The 9,230-nt window shown below is 40.2% G+C and overlaps 13 non-coding genes and 20 pseudogenes across 13 annotated transcripts; all 33 read left to right on the top strand.

The window, feature by feature from the left end:
* Nucleotides 1-95: 95 nt before the first annotated feature.
* On the top strand, nucleotides 96-214 carry LOC143515546 (5S ribosomal RNA; annotated as a pseudogene).
* Nucleotides 215-341: 127 nt separating this feature from the next.
* Nucleotides 342-460, top strand: LOC143515983 (5S ribosomal RNA). The gene has a single exon (XR_013131536.1). It is a non-coding gene; the product is annotated as a 5S ribosomal RNA (ribosomal RNA).
* Nucleotides 461-567: 107 nt separating this feature from the next.
* On the top strand, nucleotides 568-686 carry LOC143516106 (5S ribosomal RNA; annotated as a pseudogene).
* Nucleotides 687-813: 127 nt separating this feature from the next.
* Nucleotides 814-932, top strand: LOC143515852 (5S ribosomal RNA). The gene has a single exon (XR_013131411.1). It is a non-coding gene; the product is annotated as a 5S ribosomal RNA (ribosomal RNA).
* Nucleotides 933-1,146: 214 nt separating this feature from the next.
* On the top strand, nucleotides 1,147-1,265 carry LOC143516046 (5S ribosomal RNA; annotated as a pseudogene).
* A 126-nt stretch (nucleotides 1,266-1,391) lies between these two features.
* On the top strand, nucleotides 1,392-1,510 carry LOC143515547 (5S ribosomal RNA; annotated as a pseudogene).
* A 126-nt stretch (nucleotides 1,511-1,636) lies between these two features.
* Nucleotides 1,637-1,755, top strand: LOC143515548 (5S ribosomal RNA; annotated as a pseudogene).
* A 127-nt stretch (nucleotides 1,756-1,882) lies between these two features.
* On the top strand, nucleotides 1,883-2,001 carry LOC143515853 (5S ribosomal RNA). The gene has a single exon (XR_013131412.1). It is a non-coding gene; the product is annotated as a 5S ribosomal RNA (ribosomal RNA).
* Nucleotides 2,002-2,215: 214 nt separating this feature from the next.
* LOC143515550 (5S ribosomal RNA) lies at nucleotides 2,216-2,334 on the top strand (annotated as a pseudogene).
* Nucleotides 2,335-2,460: 126 nt separating this feature from the next.
* On the top strand, nucleotides 2,461-2,579 carry LOC143515551 (5S ribosomal RNA; annotated as a pseudogene).
* A 127-nt stretch (nucleotides 2,580-2,706) lies between these two features.
* LOC143515854 (5S ribosomal RNA) lies at nucleotides 2,707-2,825 on the top strand. Its single transcript, XR_013131413.1, has one exon. It is a non-coding gene; the product is annotated as a 5S ribosomal RNA (ribosomal RNA).
* Nucleotides 2,826-3,039: 214 nt separating this feature from the next.
* Nucleotides 3,040-3,158, top strand: LOC143515553 (5S ribosomal RNA; annotated as a pseudogene).
* A 127-nt stretch (nucleotides 3,159-3,285) lies between these two features.
* LOC143515855 (5S ribosomal RNA) lies at nucleotides 3,286-3,404 on the top strand. Its single transcript, XR_013131414.1, has one exon. It is a non-coding gene; the product is annotated as a 5S ribosomal RNA (ribosomal RNA).
* Nucleotides 3,405-3,618: 214 nt separating this feature from the next.
* Nucleotides 3,619-3,737, top strand: LOC143516047 (5S ribosomal RNA; annotated as a pseudogene).
* A 126-nt stretch (nucleotides 3,738-3,863) lies between these two features.
* LOC143515554 (5S ribosomal RNA) lies at nucleotides 3,864-3,982 on the top strand (annotated as a pseudogene).
* A 126-nt stretch (nucleotides 3,983-4,108) lies between these two features.
* On the top strand, nucleotides 4,109-4,227 carry LOC143515555 (5S ribosomal RNA; annotated as a pseudogene).
* A 127-nt stretch (nucleotides 4,228-4,354) lies between these two features.
* Nucleotides 4,355-4,473, top strand: LOC143515857 (5S ribosomal RNA). Its single transcript, XR_013131416.1, has one exon. It is a non-coding gene; the product is annotated as a 5S ribosomal RNA (ribosomal RNA).
* Nucleotides 4,474-4,687: 214 nt separating this feature from the next.
* On the top strand, nucleotides 4,688-4,806 carry LOC143515556 (5S ribosomal RNA; annotated as a pseudogene).
* A 126-nt stretch (nucleotides 4,807-4,932) lies between these two features.
* LOC143515557 (5S ribosomal RNA) lies at nucleotides 4,933-5,051 on the top strand (annotated as a pseudogene).
* Nucleotides 5,052-5,178: 127 nt separating this feature from the next.
* LOC143515858 (5S ribosomal RNA) lies at nucleotides 5,179-5,297 on the top strand. The gene has a single exon (XR_013131417.1). It is a non-coding gene; the product is annotated as a 5S ribosomal RNA (ribosomal RNA).
* Nucleotides 5,298-5,405: 108 nt separating this feature from the next.
* On the top strand, nucleotides 5,406-5,524 carry LOC143516004 (5S ribosomal RNA; annotated as a pseudogene).
* A 126-nt stretch (nucleotides 5,525-5,650) lies between these two features.
* On the top strand, nucleotides 5,651-5,769 carry LOC143516048 (5S ribosomal RNA; annotated as a pseudogene).
* Nucleotides 5,770-5,896: 127 nt separating this feature from the next.
* LOC143515892 (5S ribosomal RNA) lies at nucleotides 5,897-6,015 on the top strand. Its single transcript, XR_013131450.1, has one exon. It is a non-coding gene; the product is annotated as a 5S ribosomal RNA (ribosomal RNA).
* Nucleotides 6,016-6,123: 108 nt separating this feature from the next.
* Nucleotides 6,124-6,242, top strand: LOC143516007 (5S ribosomal RNA; annotated as a pseudogene).
* Nucleotides 6,243-6,368: 126 nt separating this feature from the next.
* LOC143515559 (5S ribosomal RNA) lies at nucleotides 6,369-6,487 on the top strand (annotated as a pseudogene).
* A 127-nt stretch (nucleotides 6,488-6,614) lies between these two features.
* LOC143515859 (5S ribosomal RNA) lies at nucleotides 6,615-6,733 on the top strand. The gene has a single exon (XR_013131418.1). It is a non-coding gene; the product is annotated as a 5S ribosomal RNA (ribosomal RNA).
* Nucleotides 6,734-6,947: 214 nt separating this feature from the next.
* On the top strand, nucleotides 6,948-7,066 carry LOC143515560 (5S ribosomal RNA; annotated as a pseudogene).
* A 127-nt stretch (nucleotides 7,067-7,193) lies between these two features.
* LOC143515860 (5S ribosomal RNA) lies at nucleotides 7,194-7,312 on the top strand. Its single transcript, XR_013131419.1, has one exon. It is a non-coding gene; the product is annotated as a 5S ribosomal RNA (ribosomal RNA).
* Nucleotides 7,313-7,420: 108 nt separating this feature from the next.
* Nucleotides 7,421-7,539, top strand: LOC143516051 (5S ribosomal RNA; annotated as a pseudogene).
* Nucleotides 7,540-7,911: 372 nt separating this feature from the next.
* Nucleotides 7,912-8,030, top strand: LOC143515998 (5S ribosomal RNA). The gene has a single exon (XR_013131551.1). It is a non-coding gene; the product is annotated as a 5S ribosomal RNA (ribosomal RNA).
* A 403-nt stretch (nucleotides 8,031-8,433) lies between these two features.
* LOC143515893 (5S ribosomal RNA) lies at nucleotides 8,434-8,552 on the top strand. The gene has a single exon (XR_013131451.1). It is a non-coding gene; the product is annotated as a 5S ribosomal RNA (ribosomal RNA).
* A 108-nt stretch (nucleotides 8,553-8,660) lies between these two features.
* LOC143515561 (5S ribosomal RNA) lies at nucleotides 8,661-8,779 on the top strand (annotated as a pseudogene).
* Nucleotides 8,780-8,906: 127 nt separating this feature from the next.
* Nucleotides 8,907-9,025, top strand: LOC143515861 (5S ribosomal RNA). The gene has a single exon (XR_013131420.1). It is a non-coding gene; the product is annotated as a 5S ribosomal RNA (ribosomal RNA).
* The last annotated feature ends 205 nt before the right edge of the window (nucleotides 9,026-9,230 follow it).

Here is a 9,230-nt window from a genome sequence, read left to right on the forward strand (position 1 = left end):
TAGCAAGCTTAAATGTGTTCTGCAAAAAAACTAGCAATTTCTGTTGTTCAGGTTTTGCTCTTGTTATAATTAGATAATCTTTGCATTGTTTTATGGCTTACGGCCACACCAGCCTGAAAACGCCCGATTTCATTTGACCTAGGAAGCTAAATAGGTTTAGGCCAGGTTAATACTTGTATGGGAGACAGCTTGGGAATACCAGGTGCTGTGTGACTTTTATAGTTGAGTTGCTATTTACATTCAATTAGCAAGCTTAAAGGTGTTCTGCAAAAAAAACTAGCAATGTCTGTTGTTCAGGTTTTGCTCTCATTATAAATAGGTCATCTTTGCATTGTTTTACGGCTTACGGCCACACCAGCCTGAAAACGCCCGATCTCATTTGACCTCGGAAGCTAAGCTCGTTTGGGCCTGGTTAGTACTTGGATGGGAGACCACCTGGGAATACCAGGTACTGTAAGCCTATTAGATTTAATTATCAAGCTTAAATGTGTTCTGCAAAAATCTAGCAATTTCTGTTGTTCAGGTTTTGCTCTTGTTATAATTAGATAATCTTTGCATTGTTTTATGGCTTACGGCCACACCAGCCTGAAAACGCCCGATCCTATTTGACCTAGGAAGCTAAATAGGTTTAGGCCAGGTTAATACTTGTATGGGAGACAGCTTGGGAATACCAGGTGCTGTGTGACTTTTATAGTTGAGTTGCTATTTACATTCAATTAGCAAGCTTAAAGGTGTTCTGCAAAAAAAACTAGCAATGTCTGTTGTTCAGGTTTTGCTCTCATTATAAATAGGTCATCTTTGCATTGTTTTACGGCTTACGGCCACACCAGCCTGAAAACGCCCGATCTCATTTGACCTCGGAAGCTAAGCTCGTTTGGGCCTGGTTAGTACTTGGATGGGAGACCACCTGGGAATACCAGGTGCTGTAAGCCTATTAGATTTAATTATCAAGCTAAATAGGTTTGGGCCAGGTTAATACTTGTATGGGAGACAGCTTGGGAATACCAGGTGCTGTGTGACTTTTATAGTTGAGTTGCTGTTTACATTCAATTAGCAAGCTTAAATGTGTTCTGCAAAAAAACTAGCAATTTCTGTTGTTCAGGTTTTGCTCTTGTTATAATTAGATAATCTTTGCATTGTTTTATGGCTTGCGGCCACACCAGCCTGAAAACGCCCGATCTCATTTGACCTCGGAAGCTAAATAGGTTTTGGCCAGGTTAATACTTGTATGGGGGACAGCTTGGGAATACCAGGTGCTGTGTGACTTTTATAGTTGAGTTGCTGTTTACATTCAATTAGCAAGCTTAAATGTGTTCTGCAAAAAAACTAGCAATTTCTGTTGTTCAGGTTTTGCTCTTGTTATAATTAGATAATCTTTGCATTGTTTTATGGCTTACGGCCACACCAGCCTGAAAACGCCCGATTTCATTTGACCTAGGAAGCTAAATAGGTTTAGGCCAGGTTAATACTTGTATGGGAGACAGCTTGGGAATACCAGGTGCTGTGTGACTTTTATAGTTGAGTTGCTGTTTACATTCAATTAGCAAGCTTAAATGTGTTCTGCAAAAAAACTAGCAATTTCTGTTGTTCAGGTTTTGCTCTTGTTATAATTAGATAATCTTTGCATTGTTTTATGGCTTACGGCCACACCAGCCTGAAAACGCCCGATTTCATTTGACCTAGGAAGCTAAATAGGTTTAGGCCAGGTTAATACTTGTATGGGAGACAGCTTGGGAATACCAGGTGCTGTGTGACTTTTATAGTTGAGTTGCTATTTACATTCAATTAGCAAGCTTAAAGGTGTTCTGCAAAAAAAACTAGCAATGTCTGTTGTTCAGGTTTTGCTCTCATTATAAATAGGTCATCTTTGCATTGTTTTACGGCTTACGGCCACACCAGCCTGAAAACGCCCGATCTCATTTGACCTCGGAAGCTAAGCTCGTTTGGGCCTGGTTAGTACTTGGATGGGAGACCACCTGGGAATACCAGGTGCTGTAAGCCTATTAGATTTAATTATCAAGCTAAATAGGTTTGGGCCAGGTTAATACTTGTATGGGAGACAGCTTGGGAATGCCAGGTGCTGTGTGACTTTTATAGTTGAGTTGCTGTTTACATTCAATTAGCAAGCTTAAATGTGTTCTGCAAAAAAACTAGCAATTTCTGTTGTTCAGGTTTTGCTCTTGTTATAATTAGATAATCTTTGCATTGTTTTATGGCTTACGGCCACACCAGCCTGAAAACGCCCGATTTCATTTGACCTAGGAAGCTAAATAGGTTTAGGCCAGGTTAATACTTGTATGGGAGACAGCTTGGGAATACCAGGTGCTGTGTGACTTTTATAGTTGAGTTGCTGTTTACATTCAATTAGCAAGCTTAAATGTGTTCTGCAAAAAAACTAGCAATTTCTGTTGTTCAGGTTTTGCTCTTGTTATAATTAGATAATCTTTGCATTGTTTTATGGCTTACGGCCACACCAGCCTGAAAACGCCCGATTTCATTTGACCTAGGAAGCTAAATAGGTTTAGGCCAGGTTAATACTTGTATGGGAGACAGCTTGGGAATACCAGGTGCTGTGTGACTTTTATAGTTGAGTTGCTATTTACATTCAATTAGCAAGCTTAAAGGTGTTCTGCAAAAAAAACTAGCAATGTCTGTTGTTCAGGTTTTGCTCTCATTATAAATAGGTCATCTTTGCATTGTTTTACGGCTTACGGCCACACCAGCCTGAAAACGCCCGATCTCATTTGACCTCGGAAGCTAAGCTCGTTTGGGCCTGGTTAGTACTTGGATGGGAGACCACCTGGGAATACCAGGTGCTGTAAGCCTATTAGATTTAATTATCAAGCTAAATAGGTTTGGGCCAGGTTAATACTTGTATGGGAGACAGCTTGGGAATGCCAGGTGCTGTGTGACTTTTATAGTTGAGTTGCTGTTTACATTCAATTAGCAAGCTTAAATGTGTTCTGCAAAAAAACTAGCAATTTCTGTTGTTCAGGTTTTGCTCTTGTTATAATTAGATAATCTTTGCATTGTTTTATGGCTTACGGCCACACCAGCCTGAAAACGCCCGATTTCATTTGACCTAGGAAGCTAAATAGGTTTAGGCCAGGTTAATACTTGTATGGGAGACAGCTTGGGAATACCAGGTGCTGTGTGACTTTTATAGTTGAGTTGCTATTTACATTCAATTAGCAAGCTTAAAGGTGTTCTGCAAAAAAAACTAGCAATGTCTGTTGTTCAGGTTTTGCTCTCATTATAAATAGGTCATCTTTGCATTGTTTTACGGCTTACGGCCACACCAGCCTGAAAACGCCCGATCTCATTTGACCTCGGAAGCTAAGCTCGTTTGGGCCTGGTTAGTACTTGGATGGGAGACCACCTGGGAATACCAGGTGCTGTAAGCCTATTAGATTTAATTATCAAGCTAAATAGGTTTGGGCCAGGTTAATACTTGTATGGGAGACAGCTTGGGAATACCAGGTGCTGTGTGACTTTTATAGTTGAGTTGCTGTTTACATTCAATTAGCAAGCTTAAATGTGTTCTGCAAAAAAACTAGCAATTTCTGTTGTTCAGGTTTTGCTCTTGTTATAATTAGATAATCTTTGCATTGTTTTATGGCTTGCGGCCACACCAGCCTGAAAACGCCCGATCTCATTTGACCTCGGAAGCTAAATAGGTTTTGGCCAGGTTAATACTTGTATGGGGGACAGCTTGGGAATACCAGGTGCTGTGTGACTTTTATAGTTGAGTTGCTGTTTACATTCAATTAGCAAGCTTAAATGTGTTCTGCAAAAAAACTAGCAATTTCTGTTGTTCAGGTTTTGCTCTTGTTATAATTAGATAATCTTTGCATTGTTTTATGGCTTACGGCCACACCAGCCTGAAAACGCCCGATTTCATTTGACCTAGGAAGCTAAATAGGTTTAGGCCAGGTTAATACTTGTATGGGAGACAGCTTGGGAATACCAGGTGCTGTGTGACTTTTATAGTTGAGTTGCTGTTTACATTCAATTAGCAAGCTTAAATGTGTTCTGCAAAAAAACTAGCAATTTCTGTTGTTCAGGTTTTGCTCTTGTTATAATTAGATAATCTTTGCATTGTTTTATGGCTTACGGCCACACCAGCCTGAAAACGCCCGATTTCATTTGACCTAGGAAGCTAAATAGGTTTAGGCCAGGTTAATACTTGTATGGGAGACAGCTTGGGAATACCAGGTGCTGTGTGACTTTTATAGTTGAGTTGCTATTTACATTCAATTAGCAAGCTTAAAGGTGTTCTGCAAAAAAAACTAGCAATGTCTGTTGTTCAGGTTTTGCTCTCATTATAAATAGGTCATCTTTGCATTGTTTTACGGCTTACGGCCACACCAGCCTGAAAACGCCCGATCTCATTTGACCTCGGAAGCTAAGCTCGTTTGGGCCTGGTTAGTACTTGGATGGGAGACCACCTGGGAATACCAGGTGCTGTAAGCCTATTAGATTTAATTATCAAGCTAAATAGGTTTGGGCCAGGTTAATACTTGTATGGGAGACAGCTTGGGAATACCAGGTGCTGTGTGACTTTTATAGTTGAGTTGCTGTTTACATTCAATTAGCAAGCTTAAATGTGTTCTGCAAAAAAACTAGCAATTTCTGTTGTTCAGGTTTTGCTCTTGTTATAATTAGATAATCTTTGCATTGTTTTATGGCTTACGGCCACACCAGCCTGAAAACGCCCGATTTCATTTGACCTAGGAAGCTAAATAGGTTTAGGCCAGGTTAATACTTGTATGGGAGACAGCTTGGGAATACCAGGTGCTGTGTGACTTTTATAGTTGAGTTGCTGTTTACATTCAATTAGCAAGCTTAAATGTGTTCTGCAAAAAAACTAGCAATTTCTGTTGTTCAGGTTTTGCTCTTGTTATAATTAGATAATCTTTGCATTGTTTTATGGCTTACGGCCACACCAGCCTGAAAACGCCCGATTTCATTTGACCTAGGAAGCTAAATAGGTTTAGGCCAGGTTAATACTTGTATGGGAGACAGCTTGGGAATACCAGGTGCTGTGTGACTTTTATAGTTGAGTTGCTATTTACATTCAATTAGCAAGCTTAAAGGTGTTCTGCAAAAAAAACTAGCAATGTCTGTTGTTCAGGTTTTGCTCTCATTATAAATAGGTCATCTTTGCATTCTTTTACGGCTTACGGCCACACCAGCCTGAAAACGCCCGATCTCATTTGACCTCGGAAGCTAAGCTCGTTTGGGCCTGGTTAGTACTTGGATGGGAGACCACCTGGGAATACCAGGTGCTGTAAGCCAATTAGATTTAATTATCAAGCTTAAATGTGTTCTGCAAAAAAACTAGCAATTTCTGTTGTTCAGGTTTTGCTCTTGTTATAATTAGATAATCTTTGCATTGTTTTATGGCTTACGGCCACACCAGCCTGAAAACGCCCGATCTCATTTGACCTAGGAAGCTAAATAGGTTTGGGCCAGGTTAATACTTGTATGGGAGACAGCTTGGGAATACCAGGTGCTGTGTGACTTTTATAGTTGAGTTGCTGTTTACATTCAATTAGCAAGCTTAAATGTGTTCTGCAAAAAAACTAGCAATTTCTGTTGTTCAGGTTTTGCTCTTGTTATAATTAGATAATCTTTGCATTGTTTTATGGCTTGCGGCCACACCAGCCTGAAAACGCCCGATCTCATTTGACCTCGGAAGCTAAATAGGTTTTGGCCAGGTTAATACTTGTATGGGGGACAGCTTGGGAATACCAGGTGCTGTGTGACTTTTATAGTTGAGTTGCTATTTACATTCAATTAGCAAGCTTAAAGGTGTTCTGCAAAACAAACTAGCAATGTCTGTTGTTCAGGTTTTGCTCTCATTATAAATAGGTCATCTTTGCATTCTTTTACGGCTTACGGCCACACCAGCCTGAAAACGCCCGATCTCATTTGACCTCGGAAGCTAAGCTTGTTTGGGCCTGGTTAGTACTTGGATGGGAGACCACCTGGGAATACCAGGTGCTGTAAGCCAATTAGATTTAATTATCAAGCTTAAATGTGTTCTGCAAAAAAACTAGCAATTTCTGTTGTTCAGGTTTTGCTCTTGTTATAATTAGATAATCTTTGCATTGTTTTACGGCTTACGGCCACACCAACCTGAAAACGCCCGATCTCATTTGAAATAGGAAGCTAAATAGGTTTGGGCCAGGTTAATACTTGTATGGGAGACAGCTTGGGAATACCAGGTGCTGTGTGACTTTTATAGTTGAGTTGCTGTTTACATTCAATTAGCAAGCTTAAATGTGTTCTGCAAAAAAACTAGCAATTTCTGTTGTTCAGGTTTTGCTCTTGTTATAATTAGAAAATCTTTGCATTGTTTTATGGCTTACGGCCACACCAGCCTGAAAACGCCCGATTTCATTTGACCTAGGAAGCTAAATAGGTTTAGGCCAGGTTAATACTTGTATGGGAGACAGCTTGGGAATACCAGGTGCTGTGTGACTTTTATAGTTGAGTTGCTATTTACATTCAATTAGCAAGCTTAAAGGTGTTCTGCAAAAAAAACTAGCAATGTCTGTTGTTCAGGTTTTGCTCTCATTATAAATAGGTCATCTTTGCATTGTTTTACGGCTTACGGCCACACCAGCCTGAAAACGCCCGATCTCATTTGACCTCGGAAGCTAAGCTCGTTTGGGCCTGGTTAGTACTTGGATGGGAGACCACCTGGGAATACCAGGTGCTGTAAGCCTATTAGATTTAATTATCAAGCTAAATAGCTTTGGGCCAGGTTAATACTTGTATGGGAGACAGCTTGGGAATACCAGGTGCTGTGTGACTTTTATAGTTGAGTTGCTGTTTACATTCAATTAGCAAGCTTAAATGTGTTCTGCAAAAAAACTAGCAATTTCTGTTGTTCAGGTTTTGCTCTTGTTATAATTAGATAATCTTTGCATTGTTTTATGGCTTACGGCCACACCAGCCTGAAAACGCCCGATTTCATTTGACCTAGGAAGCTAAATAGGTTTAGGCCAGGTTAATACTTGTATGGGAGACAGCTTGGGAATACCAGGTGCTGTGTGACTTTTATAGTTGAGTTGCTATTTACATTCAATTAGCAAGCTTAAAGGTGTTCTGCAAAAAAAACTAGCAATGTCTGTTGTTCAGGTTTTGCTCTCATTATAAATAGGTCATCTTTGCATTGTTTTACGGCTTACGGCCACACCAGCCTGAAAACGCCCGATCTCATTTGACCTCGGAAGCTAAGCTCGTTTGGGCCTGGTTAGTACTTGGATGGGAGACCACCTGGGAATACCAGGTGCTGTAAGCCAATTAGATTTAATTATCAAGCTTAAATGTGTTCTGCAAAAAAACTAGCAATTTCTGTTGTTCAGGTTTTGCTCTTGTTATAATTAGATAATCTTTGCATTGTTTTACGGCTTACGGCCACACCAACCTGAAAACGCCCGATCTCATTTGAAATAGGAAGCTAAATAGGTTTGGGCCAGGTTAATACTTGTAAGGGAGACAGCTTGGGAATACCAGGTGCTGTGTGACTTTTATAGTTGAGTTGCTGTTTACATTCAATTAGCAAGCTTAAATGTGTTCTGCAAAAAAACTAGCAATTTCTGTTGTTCAGGTTTTGCTCTTGTTATAATTAGATAATCTTTGCATTGTTTTATGGCTTACGGCCACACCAGCCTGAAAACGCCCGATCTTATTTGACCTAGGAAGCTAAATAGGTTTAGGCCAGGTTAATACTTGTATGGGAGACAGCTTGGGAATACCAGGTGCTGTGTGACTTTTATAGTTGAGTTGCTATTTACATTCAATTAGCATGCTTAAAGGTGTTCTGCAAAAAAAACTAGCAATGTCTGTTGTTCAGGTTTTGCTCTCATTATAAATAGGTCATCTTTGCATTGTTTTACGGCATATGGCCACACCAGCCTGAAAACGCCTGATCTCATTTGACCTCGGAAGCTAAGCTCGTTTGGGCCTGGTTAGTACTTGTATGGGAGACCACCTGGGAATACCAGGTGCTGTAAGCCTATTAAATTTAATTATCAAGCTTAAATGTGTTCTGCAAAAAACTAGCAATTTCTGTTGTTTAGGTTTTGCTCTTGTTATAATTAGATAATCTTTGCATTGTTTTATGGCTTGCGGCCACACCAGCCTTAAAACGCCCGATCTCATTTGACCTCGGAAGCTAAATAGGTTTGGGCCAGGTTAATACTTGTATGGGGGACAGCTTGGGAATACCACGTGCTCGTTTGGGCCTGAGCTCGTTTGGGCCTGGTTAGTACTTGGATGGGAGACCACCTGGGAATACCAGGTGCTGTAAGCCTATTAGATTTAATTATCAAGCTTAAATGTGTTCTGCAAAAATCTAGCAATTTCTGTTGTTCAGGTTTTGCTCTTGTTATAATTAGATAATCTTTGCATTGTTTTATGGCTTACGGCCACACCAGCCTGAAAACGCCCGATCTCATTTGACCTCGGAAGCTAAGCTTGTTTGGGCCTGGTTAGTACTTGGATGGGAGACCACCTGGGAATACCAGGTGCTGTAAGCCTATTAGATTTAATTGTCAAGCTTAAATGTGTTCTGCAAAAAAGCTAGCAATTTCTGTTGTTCATGTTTTGCTCTTGTTATAATTAGATAATCTTTGCATTGTTTTATGGCTTACGGCCACACCAGCCTGAAAACGCCCGATTTCATTTGACCTAGGAAGCTAAATAGGTTTAGGCCAGGTTAATACTTGTATGGGAGACAGCTTGGGAATACCAGGTGCTGTGTGACTTTTATAGTTGAGTTGCTATTTACATTCAATTAGCAAGCTTAAAGGTGTTCTGCAAAAAAAACTAGCAATGTCTGTTGTTCAGGTTTTGCTCTCATTATAAATAGGTCATCTTTGCATTGTTTTATGGCTTACGGCCACACCAGCCTGAAAACGCCCGATCTCATTTGACCTCGGAAGCTAAGCTCGTTTGGGCCTGGTTAGTACTTGGATGGGAGACCACCTGGGAATACCAGGTGCTGTAAGCCTATTAGATTTAATTATCAAGCTTAAATGTGTTCTGCAAAAAAGCTAGCAATTTCTGTTGTTCATGTTTTGCTCTTGTTATAATTAGATAATCTTTGCATTGTTTTATGGTTTACGGCCATACCAGCCTGAAAACGCCCGATCTCATTTGACCTAGGAAGCTAAATAGGTTTGAGCAATCAATCATCAATCAATCAAATTTTATTT

The sequence above is a fragment of the Brachyhypopomus gauderio genome, chromosome 5 (assembly GCF_052324685.1).
Source record: "Brachyhypopomus gauderio isolate BG-103 chromosome 5, BGAUD_0.2, whole genome shotgun sequence".
NCBI classification, from domain to species: Eukaryota; Metazoa; Chordata; class Actinopteri; order Gymnotiformes; family Hypopomidae; genus Brachyhypopomus; species Brachyhypopomus gauderio.